Genomic DNA, 14535 nt, shown 5'->3' with positions numbered 1-14535 from the left:
TACTTATATTATTATCCCAAAACACATATTTAAACATTACTTAAGACATTAAAATCCCCTTATACCTGTTTAAATCTTTATCAATAACAAATTCCTCCACAGTAAACACATTCCTTCTCTTATCCATACACCTCTTAAAGGTATTTCCATTCTAAAATTTTCATTTAGTCTCCATAATCTTCTGTCCAATAGCCAGTTGCATCCACTATAAACACAATCCTTATCAGTCTCTCTTGTCCATAAACATCGAAAAAAATGCATTAAAATCTGCCCTTGAAGATCACTCCCAAAAATTTGTGAGTCCTGGTTCTCCCACAAACTCAGGAACCAATATCTGTGAAGCTTCCTCAACCTCCTTCTTCTGTTGGTCTTTCTCTTTACGTTTATATGTTACTTTTTCTTTACGTTTATATGTTGCACAAGTTGTCCTCTGGTCTTTCATCTCGACTTGTTGAGGCCCCTCAAACTGAAATTTCCCATTTTTAATTAATATAGGCTCTTCAGACTGCAATTCTGCCCTTAAAGGTTGCCCCAAAGAGTTTATAAATCCTACTTCTCCCGCAAATTCAGAAGCCAATACTTGTGGAACCTCCTTGAACTTCTTCTGTTGATCATTTTCTTTACAATTATATGTTGCACAGGTTATCTTCTGCTCCTCCATCTCTACTTGTTGAGGCCTCCCATTTTTAATTAATATAGGCTTTTCAGACTGCAGTTCTGGCCTTAAAGGTTGCTCCAAAGAACTTATAAATCCTACTTCTCCCGCAGGTTCAGGAACCAATACTTGTGGAACTTCCTTAAACTTCTTCTGTTGATCCTTTTCTTTACAATTATATGTTGCACAGGTTGTCTTCTGCTCCTCCATCTCTACTTGTTGAGGCCCCTCAAACTGAAGTTTTCCAATTTTCATAATTCTAAGCACTTCAGACTGCAGTTCTGCCTTTTTTCCTTCCAAAGCTTTAAACATAATAGGTGACGATGAGCATACCCCCAGGACCGAAGTATAAAAATCTTTTGCTTTAGAAACAGTATTAAGACTATAACGTATCCCCAGGTAGCTCACCACCATTCCAGTCGGAACATCCCATCTAAACAAAATTTGTCTCTTTTTAAGTTCGTCTGCTAAAAAAGCAAACTCCTTTCTTCTTCTTAAAATTTTTGGTGGGATCTCCTTTAAAATTATAACATCTTGTGAAGCAATTTGAAACCTCTTCTTATAAAAAGCTTGTATAATTTCATTGCGCAGGGATCTTTTCCCAAAGTAAATTACCACATCTCTTGGCAAATTCTTTTGCTCTGCCACCACAGAGTTAACTCTAAATGTCTGATCAATTCCACTAAGTATTTCCTCTTCTTCTCTATTCAGAATCACAGCAAAGTCCTTTGCCACCATCTCTCTCAAATCTCCTTGCACAGACTCATGTAAACCTCTGATTCTTAAGGCATATTCCATTTGTTTATATTGAAGCATAAGAATCTCATCTTGAAAATTTTTCATCTCTTTTTCCATACTTTAAAATTTTTCCTCCATGAATTCCACTTTTTCTACTACCTCTTCTACGCGAGAATTCAACTTTTCAAGAACAGAGGCAACTCCTTTTAAAGTCAAAACTATCTCTTGCCTCAAAGTCTTATTATTTTCCTCTAAAATCTCTTTCATTTCTCCCCTAATTTGAAGTATAACATCTCCCATCATATCTTGCAAGTCCTTCACCATTGTTGACTGTGGCAAGGAAGAAGGTGAAGCTATTAATTTAGGTTGTTGCCCTGATGATAACACCGAAGAAGAAGCCACCTTGGAAGCTGTAGAGATTACTGAACGCTTTGGAGCCATCTTAAAAAAACTTTACTCCTTCTTAAAAATTGCAAGAATTAAGCAAAAAAAAAAAAAAAAAGAAATTAACTCCATAAATTCAAAAAAAAAAAAATCCTTCAAGAGGGGATCATTATAATAAAAAGAAAGGAGTTCAAAAAAAGAAAAAGGAGAAGAAAAAAAAATAATTAGATAGAAAAAATCCGTTCCATTTTTTAAACGTGCCAAAAAGTACAAAAAACAAAACACGAAAATTAAACAAAAATAATAATACTAACACTCCATTCCAATCATAAAAAAAAACAAAAAAGAAAAAAGGAAAGGGAAAAAAAGAGACACCAAAAGGCCTGCCGGTCAGCATTCTAGCTTCCGAAAAAAAAAAACCACCGAGAGGCTTGCCGATCGCCATTTTACTTTCCCTTTCAACAAAGGAAAAAAAATAAAAAGAGGGAGTATAAAAGTAAAAACAAGTCTTGAAACTTAAAATCCAAATAAATCAAAGAAAGCAAAAACTAAATCCTCTACTCAGCTCTGTCCGTTTATAAAAAAAAACTCACCAGTTCGCTTTAATCACGGAGGTGGTTGCAGCGGCTCGTTTTGTCCCTAACAACAAAAGCAGCTGGGAAGCGGAGACAGTCTGAACTCCGTGGGAGCACTCTTTTCACCCCCCCCAAAAAAACTTGGGAGGTGCATAAGAGGCTCTACCACTATTCAGACAACTCTCTACCCCCCCTTTGCCCGGGAGGGGGTTTTGAACCGCTGAACAGCTGATGTCCGCTCTTCATAGCGATTCTTACACTTACCCAGGAGGACGGCTACAAAGTAGCCGCCATCGCGCGCGCAGATCCACCGGAAGTCTCGTTATTAGCAATTCTTATATTCTTTGCCTTTTTGTATTCTATTAATTGATTTTTTTAAAAAATGACCCTGCAATCCGTTGCACTGGGGTGGAGTTGGGGTGACTGAATGGAGCTGAGCATTTACTGGCCAGATGTCCTCCCTGATGCCTATGCAGTGTTTGCAGCAGATATTTTCTCTTTGCGTCCTGCTGCTATCTAGGATCGAATTCACAGCCTCCTGAGGCCACCATGCCACTCCCAGAATCACTCAATAGTGAGATGGGTGGCACCTAAATATAATAAATAAATAAATTTACAAAAAATGAAATTAACAAATATCTTTGAACAAAACAGTAGTATTAAAGCATTGCTTAGAACCTTAGCCTTCAGCAATTATAACTTTCTAAATATTTTGAATATAATTCCAGTCATCCACCAGGGATAAGGTGCTACCTAGAATATGGTAGGAATCCAACACAACTGGAAGGGGCTGAGATAATTGCAATGAAAAATTTAGAATTACAATATATATCATCTTCAAACGATCACAACATTTATGTAGTCATGTTGATTTTAAGATAGTTTAAAAATACAGCATTTAAGATAGAAATGCAGCCACGTTAAGTCCTTCAAAAGTTTACGGATATCAAAAGATCAACAGTTTGCTTAAATCTAGCAATACATTTATAAAATTATTCAATTTCATCTAGTTTTGTATTCTTATTGTACAGCTAATTATTAACTTAATATTGTTGTTGTTGTTGTTGTTGAAGTCATGTCCGACCCATTGTGACTCCATGGATAACGTTCCTCCAGGTCTTCCTGTCCTCTACCATTTTCTGGAGTCCATTTAAGTTCACACCTACTGCTTCAGTGACTCCATCCAGCCATCTCATTCTCTGTTGTCCCCTTTTTCTATTGCCCTCAATCTTTTCCAGCATTAGGCCCTTCTCCAGTGAGTCCTTCCTTCTCATTAGGTGGCCAAAGTATTTGAGTTCCAACTTCAGGATCTGGCCTTCTAAAGAGCAGTCGGGGTTGATCTCTTCTAGGACTGACCGGTTTGAATGCCTTGCAGTCCAAAGGACTTGCAGGAGTCTTCTCCAGCACCATAGTTCAAAGGCCTCAATTCTTTGGCGCTCAGCCTTTCTTATGGTCCAACTTTCACAGCCATACATTGCAACTGGGAAAACCATGGCCTGGACTATACGCACTTTTGTTGGCAGGGTGATGTCTCTGCTTTTTAGTATGCTGTCTAGATTTGCCATAGCTTTCCTCCCCAGGAGCAAGCGTCTTTTAATTTCTTGGCTGCAGTCCCCATCTGAGGTGATCTTGGAGCCCAGAAAAATAAAATCTGTCACTACCTCCATTTCTTCCCCATCTATTTGCCAGGAATTGAGAGGGCCGGATGCCATGATTTTGGTTTTCTTAATGTTGAGTTTCAAGCCAACTTTTGCACTCTCCTTCTTCACCCGCATCAAGAGGCTCTTTAGTTCCTCTTCACTTTCTGCCATTAGAGTGGTATCATCTACATATCTTAGGTTGTTGATATTTCTCCTGGCAATCTTAATTTCAACTTTTGTTTCATCTAGCCCTGCCTTTCTCATGATGTGCTCTGCATATAAGTTTAATAGGCAGGGCGACAGTATAGAGCCTTTCTGGACTCCTTTTCCAATTTTGAACCAACCAGTGGTTCCGTGTCCAGTTCTCACTGTTGCTTCTTGATCCGCATACCGGTTTCTCAAGAGACAAATAAGATGGTCTGGTATTCCCATCTCTTTAAGAACTTGCCACAATTTGTTGTGATCCACACAATCAAAGGCTTTAGCATAATCAATGAAGCAGAAGTAGATTTTTTTCTGGAACTCCCTAGCTGTCTCCATGATCCAGCGTATGTTGGCAATTTGATCTCTAGTTCCTCTGCCTCTTCGAAATCCTGCTTGTACTTCTGGTAGTTCTCGATCCACATACTGCTGGAGTCTAGCTTGTAGGATTTTAAGCATAACTTTACTAGCATGTGAAATGAGTGCAATGGTGCGATAGTTTGAACATTCTTTATTCGAGGTAAACTCAACTTCATTTATCTTTGTACTTGAATTTTGCTGTTTGCTTTGTTCTAATCCTTATATTGTGTGTAGTGCAAATTAAAATTAATTAGATTATTAATAATGTTTTCTGTTCCTCAGTTCATGTTTACCTTGACTCATTAATCTGTCATCATCAAACATTTGATCTTAGACTGTGGTTGGTACTCCATTCCCTCTCAGGAGGGAATTCTATCTTTGTTTCTGATATGAATTTGAATGGTTTCAGATATTTATTTTGAAATGTCTACTTATCAAACTTTTGCAAGGGTTCAGATGCTGTCATCTTCTATTTGTAATCCTCCTCTATTTTTTCCACTACTTTTTGCAACTTTTATTCTTACATCCAAAATTCATTATTAAAGAAACAAAATGAAAGCGCTCTAAACTGCTATTAGCTAGAAGTTGTTCACCTAGAAACACTTCTTATTTCGGTCATGTTCTTTATGTGCAAATTATTCTTGCTCATGTTCTTAGGTGTTCTAAGCTCCTAGTGCTAGGCCAAAATAGTTCTTTTTGTGATACTTTTCTGTTGAATGGAATATTAAGACTGTGATTTCTAATTTAGACAATATTTGTTGTGCTGGTGATGTAATACATCTTGTGGCAAGACTGACATGTGGATATCAACAAATCCAAGTTCCACTATTGTAATAAATACCAACATTTAAAAATGAGAAGAATTATGTTAAAATATGGTATTTATTGCCTTGCATTATTTCTATGGGCAGCCAACATAAAATATAACCTAAATATAATAAAAACAATCAGGCAAAATAACACAATGTGAGCTGTTGCATTCTGAATGAAGTGAAGTTTCCAGTTAATTTTTCTCAGCAGATTGCCGCAATCCAATTTTATGTTAATAAAGACAGGAGTGAAAGTTGTCAGGACCTCCCATTCCATAAATGATCACAATTGGTACATCAAGCAAAGCTGAGCAAAGTTCCCATGGCTAGCCTCTCCTGTTTATCAAACAAAGGCTGTGTTTCTAAGTTGTGGACTTGCTCCTTCAGGATGAATACAGTTCCATGCAGGGCCAGTTAGGGGCTATTGCTAAACCTGATGGCTTCTGGACAAACAATAACTATGTCTGGCTAAGGTTTATTTTAACTCATTTCATTCTATCCAATTCCATACCTAGATGCTGCATACCAACTCTCACTGTATCTATTCCAGTGTGGAGATATACAGCTGGTTATCGTTAAGAAACCAATTAGGACTTCCGGTTTGCCATCGTAGTGCCTATGGATGCAGGAAGGTGAGCTCCATCTTCCACATCCGACTTCTTTCTGCTGGGGACCCTGGAAAGGGTAAAAAGTTGCCCTGTAGGGATGACGAGCAAGGAGAGGACCCCCGTTTGATCGCAGGAGGGTGGTGCCCTTTCCGTTTGATCTGGGGAAGCCCTCCAAACCGGTGGGGAAAAGACCGGCCATACCAATATGGCTCATCACTAAGCTGTTGACAGCTGAAGTCAAAATTACCACCAAGCAACTTTAAAGCAATGCAGATGAAACTGGGTGAGACCTGATCCTCTCTTTAATATTTTAATTATTTTTTCCTGTAAAAGCTGCCCAAAGTATTTTTCCTCCTGTGAGCAGAGATGGAAGGGAGTTTCTACCCCACCCTCTAAGAAAAGCGGCGATTAATTACCAAGGGGAAATAGAGCAACTATTAGAACAATTTTAATCTAATTGGATGTACATGCTTTTGAAACCTGGGGACTAAAAGTGTTTCTTTTCTCACTGGAGACGTTTGTTTTATTTTTTTTTTTTTTTAAAAATAAGACTTGAAAAACCACCATATAAATTTTGGATTTAAAAAGCTTAAAATGGCATCGGTGACATCTTGTGGCAAAGTAGGGTATTAGAATTTGTTATTGCTCAAAAGAGACTTAGCTTGAAGCCAAGACTTTAGATAAAATTTCTTTGACCTTGAGAACTACCACATGTGAAATACCCAGCTGCCAAGAAGGAACTTCTGGGCGGCATATCTAGCCTGTTTTGAACTATGAATCTAAACTTTCACTGACTCTCAGAGCTATACTTGGGGAATTGCTTTCCTATTTCTTTACATGAGAAACATATGTTATTATACGAGATGATGGAACACCTTGTACTATAAACTTTTACTTGACAAACAATTTCTACCATAAAGACCACATATAACATGTGAAATAGATGTCCCATATCCAGCTACAAAAGACAAAAAACTATTGTTTGATTCTAAAGTCTGCAACTTAACATACTATTAAGAGAATATGGATGAAGACCAGAAAAAAATCCTTTCCATGTTGAAATCAATACACGAAACCATCCTTTCAGCTTGTGATGAAATAAGAAGCAACATAAAGGAACAAAATGCCAGCTTAAATATACAAACCCAGATCTTGACTACAACCAAAGAATTAATGCAGGAAATAACAGGAAAATTGGAACAACTAAACACCAAGACAGAGGACCCAATTGATCAACAGACCCAGCCAATGGGAAAATCAGAAAAGAGAGTGACAACATTGAAACTGGAAAAGACTTTTTACAAAAATCAGAAGAAATCTGAGGAAAAGGAAGAAGAACAGACTGAATGAAAGATAAACCTATCAGGACAATTGTGGGAAATTGGAATAATAGAGAGGTGATCTAATGAATACAAATGGACTCGTTCTTCCCAAAAAAAAAATTCAATAAAATGGCCTTTCTTATTCCAAATAATATATATAATAACAACTATTTGATGATTCAAAGGCACTGACATGGAAGGTTAGCTGGCAAAGGAAGAAAGCCAGAGTAAGGCTGAAGAAAATAATGGTTTTGATTTATTAGAGAGGATATTATATTACTAATTAGAATGGTGGAATATGGTGGAAAATAGATAACTTTTAGAAAATAATGTTATAATTGAATAGCTAAGATGTGTAACAAGACTATTAGGCTTTGATATGAAAAGGGAAAAAGGGAGAAGTTGAGATAAGGGAAATTTTGATCACCTAACATAAAATATTTGGAAATCATAAATAACAGTGTTTTTTAATTTTTTTAAAATTTTCTTTGAATATTGATGGGAAATTAAAATTTATGTATAAGCTAAAAAGTATTGATAAATGTAACAAGAATGGTTTTACTTAGCTGAAAATAAGAATTTTGCTTGCCCAATATGAGATATTTATGTATATTACTGAATTATTGGTTAACCCAGATAACTCTTATAATGGTTTTGACTTATTAGAGGGGATACAGTATTATTAATTAGATGGTTTAACATGGGGAAAATCGATAGCTTTTAGAAAACAGGAACTAGTAATCCAGAAAACAGAAAGAAAATTAAAAGAAACAGATCCAAAGATGGAGGACCTAAAGAAAGGAATTAACAGACAGACCCAGACAAATGAAAAATTAGAAGATGTAGTAATAACACTGGAAATGGGAAAGATATCTTACTTGTCAAGATCTTAGAACACCTTTGAGGATAAGGAAGAAGAGCTGATCGACCAGATGATAAAGCTGTTAGGAGAAATACTGAATATTGACAAACAAGAAATGAAAAGAAAAACTGAAAAAGAAGGATGGAGGCTATTTAATGAATATAAATGGGTTGCGTGTTCTTCCAAAAATACTTCAATCAAATTGTCTTCCCCATTCCAAACAATATATACAAAAACAGAGGAAGAATTACTTGATGATTCAAATGCATTGACCTGGAAAGTTATTTGGCAAAGGAAAAAAGCTAGAGTAAGACTGAAGAAAACAAATGTTTTGACCTATTAGATGGGATATTATACTATTAAACAGATGTTTGAATATGGTTAAGAGAATAGATAACTGTTAGAAATAAAAGTATTATTATAATTAGAAGGATAGGATTTGTAACTAGAATATTATAGTTTATTATGAGATGGGAAATATGAAAATTCTAAAAGGGGTTGAATAAGGGAAGCTTTTGGTTACCCAAATATAATTTAATATGAGGAAATTATAAGTGATAGAGATAGTTTGAACATCGATAGGAAATTAAAATTTTTAAAAAGCAGGAAAAACAGGATATTGATTGAACAAATAGATTTTAAATGCAAATGCAATTGAGGTATGTTTTGGCTAGAAAAGATATTATAAACTGACACTATCAATATTATGTATGATACCAGAAAAACGTGATGAAGATGTCTATATTTAACTGTATATGTATTAACAGTAACAAGAATTGTATTTGCCCAATGTGAAAAAATGCATACCACCAGAAGAAGAGAGGATCAAGGAAGCACTGGATGGTGTAGTATTGGAACTAGACTGAGAAAGTTAATATGTACCATTGAATTATCAATGGACCTATACAACACATTGTTTATTAAGTACTCATGATTGTAAAATTAGAAAATTAATAAAATATTTTTAAAAAAGAAACCAATTATATCTCACCCTAAAGTGATGGGATATCTTCATCCCATAGTTTCAAATAGATGTTAAATAACATGGGGAAAAGAAGTGAGCTCTGTGGCAACCCATATAGAATGGGTTGATTCTGCACCTACCTGCTCAGCTCTGAAAATCATAGCTGATGATACCAAACATGCTGAAATAACTATGATAACAAGAGAGCTGCATTTCTTTCATCTAGATTTCAAAGGTCATCCATGGAAACAACAAATGCATGTCTGAAACCTGACTAAAATGGAATTACATAATCTGCTTCATTCAAGATTCTTTGCAGTTGCAATCCTAGCACCTTCTCTCAAATCTTCTCCAGGAGGGAAACGTTGGAGGCAGGGTAAAAATTATCTAGCATAGATTGGTAGAGAGATGGCTTCTTCAGGAGGAGTTGCACTAACATCTCCTTCAAGGAAGGAGGTACAGCTTCCTCTCCCCCAAATGATAGATTTACCACTGCTTGAATCCAGTTGCCTCCCCCACAACACTTAAAAGAACCAGGTGGGACATGGACATAATCTGCAGGTGGCAGAAATGAATTAAATATAATATAGTATATGCAATGAATATAATAATATAAACTTGATATGCATAGCCTAGGATGCTTTTCTGCAAACATCTCATGTAGACAGAGGGAAATGTGAAGGAGGATAGCAGCCTTTCCCAATTTAACATCTTCCAGATGTGCTGGGATTGCAATGCCCATGGCTGAATGCCATGTTTGCTGGAAATACTTGGAGCTATAGTCTCCGTCCATCTGGTGAGACTATCAGATTGGGCAGACTGCTTTATAGCATGAGAGACTTCTCTCATGTGTTCTGTAAGGTTGCCAATGTTTCTGTTAGTCCTGCTTGTACTACACCAAAGCAGGGCAGAGAAGTAGAGTGAAAAAATTCTTTATGATGGAGTTACAGTGCCAGGTAAAAGTTTAAAAAATGGCACCAATTGGATGTCAGGCTGTATAGGAGAAAAACAAGTTGGAAATCTTAATTCCAGGTGGTTAAAAGTATCAGCTGAGTGTGTGAGTGCATATATGTATGTGTATGTGTATGTATATATGTATATGTACATGTGTGTATTATCTCTCCTCCATGCTTCTGCTCCAATATAGAGGTGCCCTAATTAGGAGTAATAAAAGTTTTGAGGAGGGCAAAAATAGTTTTAAAAATATAAATAGGCATCTAGGAAGATGGAGAAGTAACCAGCAGGAAGGTGAAACCTGAGGAGTATTTTTAATTACCTTTTAATGTGATTTAGTTCAGAAAGTCAGAAAGTTTGATTAGGGGCTAATTAAGCATAAACATGCATTATGTGTTAGGGGCAAAGACTGCATAAATCAAGTCTTCTTGGAGAATTACCCCAGGATGCAGTGAAAATGACTAGTTATTTTCAAATAGCACATTTTCCCAGCAGTCCTCCAAGGGAGAATATCAAAGCATGACATTGAAACAGCATCAGTCTCTCCATTCTCCTAAATCGTATTTCCCTTCCTTAATTGGCTCCTGCCTGCTTTAATAGCTTCATAAATGATGCAAGGGAATAATTAAATTGTACATGAGTTGAAGTTGCAGACAGCACCAAACTAGGAAGGATAGCAAACATGCTGGAGAAAAGAACCATGACAAAAAGTCCCAATGACATTTTCCAGGCATAATCAACCCAGCAAGATCATCAAAAAATGTATTTCACAACTACAATGTTCTAGAAAAACCAGTTTCTAAAAGGATCCCCTCTGTGTTCATCAGATTAATTATTTTCTTGCATGTACAGTAGTCATGTCCTCCCTCAAGGGTGATTAGAAGTTGATTTGTCCTTTTAAGGTGTGATGTATTGTCAATCAATGATCCTGAGGATACCATTTGTTTCCTCTTTCCGAAGTAGACTTGTGTTAGATCACAGAGATGATGACAGTGATATGATGATGATTGGTGCAGATATTCTTTATGTCATTGTGTTAGCTATATGATTGTGGGACAGAAATTTCATATACAGAATTATATTTTACTTGAAGCTCTGGAAATGATAGTTTGGAGGAAAGAACTATGTTAGAAATAATCCTGTGAATGTATTTGTTTTGTTTTAACGATTGTTAATGAAGTATATTTGCAAAAAAGTGCAAGGACAATATGATGCAATTCAAATGCATTTGTCTTTAGCTTCTCTTCCAATAATGGATTTTCTGCTTAGAGAAACCTAAGAATGGTGTCACCTTCATTAATGAGTCTAACAGACTTAACGGCAGGCTGCAGGGGATAGTTATTATTGAAATTTTCCTAAATGCTCCTGAACGTAGTATTGCTCAAGGGCATCATAGCAATTTAAATTGTCAGCTAGACTCAGCCACTTAGAATCAGGTCCAGACAACTTAGGATAAGCTGAGCTTTGTATAAGCTATACAAGAAAATATAATCAAAGAATATAACATGCCACATGATGAGAAAAAGGGTCGAGGTGGGAGGTAGAATAGACACAGAGAGATATTCAGTCAGCATGGAACTGTTTTTTATAAACCTTATTTGAATTTAAAGTAATTAGTCCAGTTTCACAATACAGATTGGAGACATATTCCAGTTCAGAAAAGACATTTTAGGTACACATTCCTGATTTTTACAATTTATTATCAATTTAGAGTAAATAAGTAGTACAAACATAAACATGCTTTATCTACCGTAATTATTATTTTGAATAAAACTTTATACCAAATTATTTCCTTTTCTCAGGGCTTTTTTCCTGAACAATACTAATTTTAATGTTTGAGTTTCCAGGCTATTCTCTGAATTGCAGATGAATCATTTCAGAATTTATATTGATAAGTTTAGCTGTGCTAATGATGTATTTCAAAGCGCCCATGGGCTAAAATAGCAGGAACTGGTGGAGGAGGGAAGAGGGGAGTGCTTTAACAATAAATGTTGTATATAAAATTTAGTCTTTGTTATTCTAACATTCTACACAATGCAGTAATGATATGTCAATACTTACTGTATTGCAGTGGCAATTGTTTCAACTTTTGCTTCATTAAAGAACTTCTTAGATATATGTTGTTTCTTAAATTCAGCTATGCACACCCAATTAAATGGGGATAACAACTGTGATGTGCCACTATATTAAGGAATACTTGAAGCATTTAAGAAATGGATTTTAAATAATATTTTTAAGTATACACATACATTCATCTGACATAAATTTGTAAGAACAATTAGTTTGTAATGTGTTCTTTAACACTCCAAAAAGGAAATAATTTTTTTTTCCTATAATTTTCTGAAAAAAATCACAGTACCACAAGAATGCAGGCTGATAAGGACACTTAGTTTTCTGATGTAGTTTGGTTGACTAGAAAAAGAAGGAAGAGCCTATGATCCCCAAATTAATTGTTTTATGTTCCCATCAAGGATTTGTTATGTTCTTCCTCCATGAATCGAAGTGCTATTTAGTCTTTTCTGTAGAGCTTAAAAAGCAAACACATTGGTGATCATCTCTCTGTATTATTATTCACATGCTGGATTGTCTTGTTTGTTTTGTCCACATGGGGGAGAAATAAGATTGATTACTTCCTGGAGAGCAGAAATAAAGCCAAGGACTTGCAATACTTTGGAGCAAGTTAGAGGTTGGTGAAAGGATTAACTCTTTGGTCCACACCTATTGAAAGAAATAGAGCCTCTAGGAAGACTCAAGCATTTGCAGATATATTACTTTTGAGAGTTACGAAAAATGGAATGCTTTTCCTAGCCAAAACTGTGTTTTATTAGATGTAAGAAAAGCATTAATGTTATTTTTATTTTATTTATGAATTTATATGCCACTTCAATTGAAAAAAATCTAAGCAATATATAACAGCCAGAGCTAAGCTAATACAACAGTAAAACATAAAATAATGTCCAGTGAAATCTAGTATATCACAAAAGAGTTAATTCACAACATGCAAGTCCCAACGACCTTCTAGAACAACCACATTTTAACAAGTTTCCAGATATCCATTTACATGAGACCTTCTCTCACTCCTGGGACTGACCTGCTTCAGAGAACAGGAGCTTCCACAAATAATGCTACATTCAGAAAGACCCTTAAAAAGGCAGATTTCTGATCTTTTTCTCTTTCTACAAAGTTGGAAAAGGTAGCTCATGCATGTATCTTTCACGGAGAGTAAGAGCAATGTCTGTGGAGGGTTCAAAAGACAAATGATGAAGTAATCTTTGCCTCTTTTGTGAATATGTCCTGATGTTGTAGGCTCTATCAAGGGGCTGAGCTTCTAGTTTAGTGCAATATTCATTATTGACAAAAGAATTTGATGCTGTAGATGCATCTGGAGAGAAGTGCAGACTTTATTTTCAACTGTTAAAGAAGAAGCATTAAAAATATCCATTCATATTTTTGTTTCAATTCTAATATGTTGGGTAAGATGCATATCTAATACTGTAATGTTGTAAGGCATTTTTTCTTGAGCTCAGATGCAGCTACTTGGTCAAAATTGCAGGAGACTTAATTCTGTGAAATCTGTCTCAAAGAGAGTTAGTTTTCCCTACCAATTGGAGAAGAATGACAGGCAGCATCCAACAGTTAATTTAGAACTCCCTAATTTTGAGGAATGCTGCTTTGTTCAGAGTCAGCTTCATCTGGGAGCTGTGCCTTGGCTGTTTTTTTTTCTGGATCTTTATTCAGCATTTGATCTCCTGCCTCTTTCATCAGAGGCAAGCATGACATTTAAGCCTGGCAAAAAGCATCTGAAAAAGTTCACAATCCACCCAAATTACCCAGATTTTTTGACAGAATGATTGCTGGTACTGAAAGTGGAGAACTACTGTTATAATTTCTTGTTTGCAAACTGTAATGGCTTGTGAATAAAGCTAATGTTTCTTAAGTTCTTTTAGTTGCTTTAATAACTTTTTTTTCTTTATGCCAGTGTTCTAGAGAGTTGCAAATTCATACTTGATCACCATTGTTGTTCTAAGCTAAGTGGACCAAATTATTCAAACAATGTCAAGCTCCTTATTTATTGGTTTTACTTGTCCACTGCTTAAAACAATTAACCATAACTATTTACTCTCATATAACTGCATGCTATATTCATGGAAGATATTGTATAATTAGTCTTATATTATATGGTTAGGTTCAGTTTTGTAATTCCTGGTGGCCAGATTTTAAACAATAATTGCCCTGCTGCTTTTCCCTGCATCCATAAAGGATATTAAAGATTTTAAAAAAACATTTCTTAAGACAAAGCTTGGGATTCCATCCTGCAGAATTTTAAAAGACCAATTTCTTTGGCTGCAGATTGTTTGTTTGACTGTTCAGTTCCATGGCATATCTGCTGTACATTTTTTATACATTTCTGCATTTTAATCTGATTGGTATGGGAACAGCAGAATATTATTTATATTAACTTA

The sequence above is a fragment of the Crotalus tigris genome, unplaced genomic scaffold (assembly GCF_016545835.1).
Source record: "Crotalus tigris isolate CLP2741 ecotype Arizona unplaced genomic scaffold, ASM1654583v1 scf7180000018548.2558034, whole genome shotgun sequence".
Lineage (NCBI taxonomy): Eukaryota > Metazoa > Chordata > Lepidosauria > Squamata > Viperidae > Crotalus > Crotalus tigris.
This window is presented reverse-complemented; position numbering follows the sequence as displayed.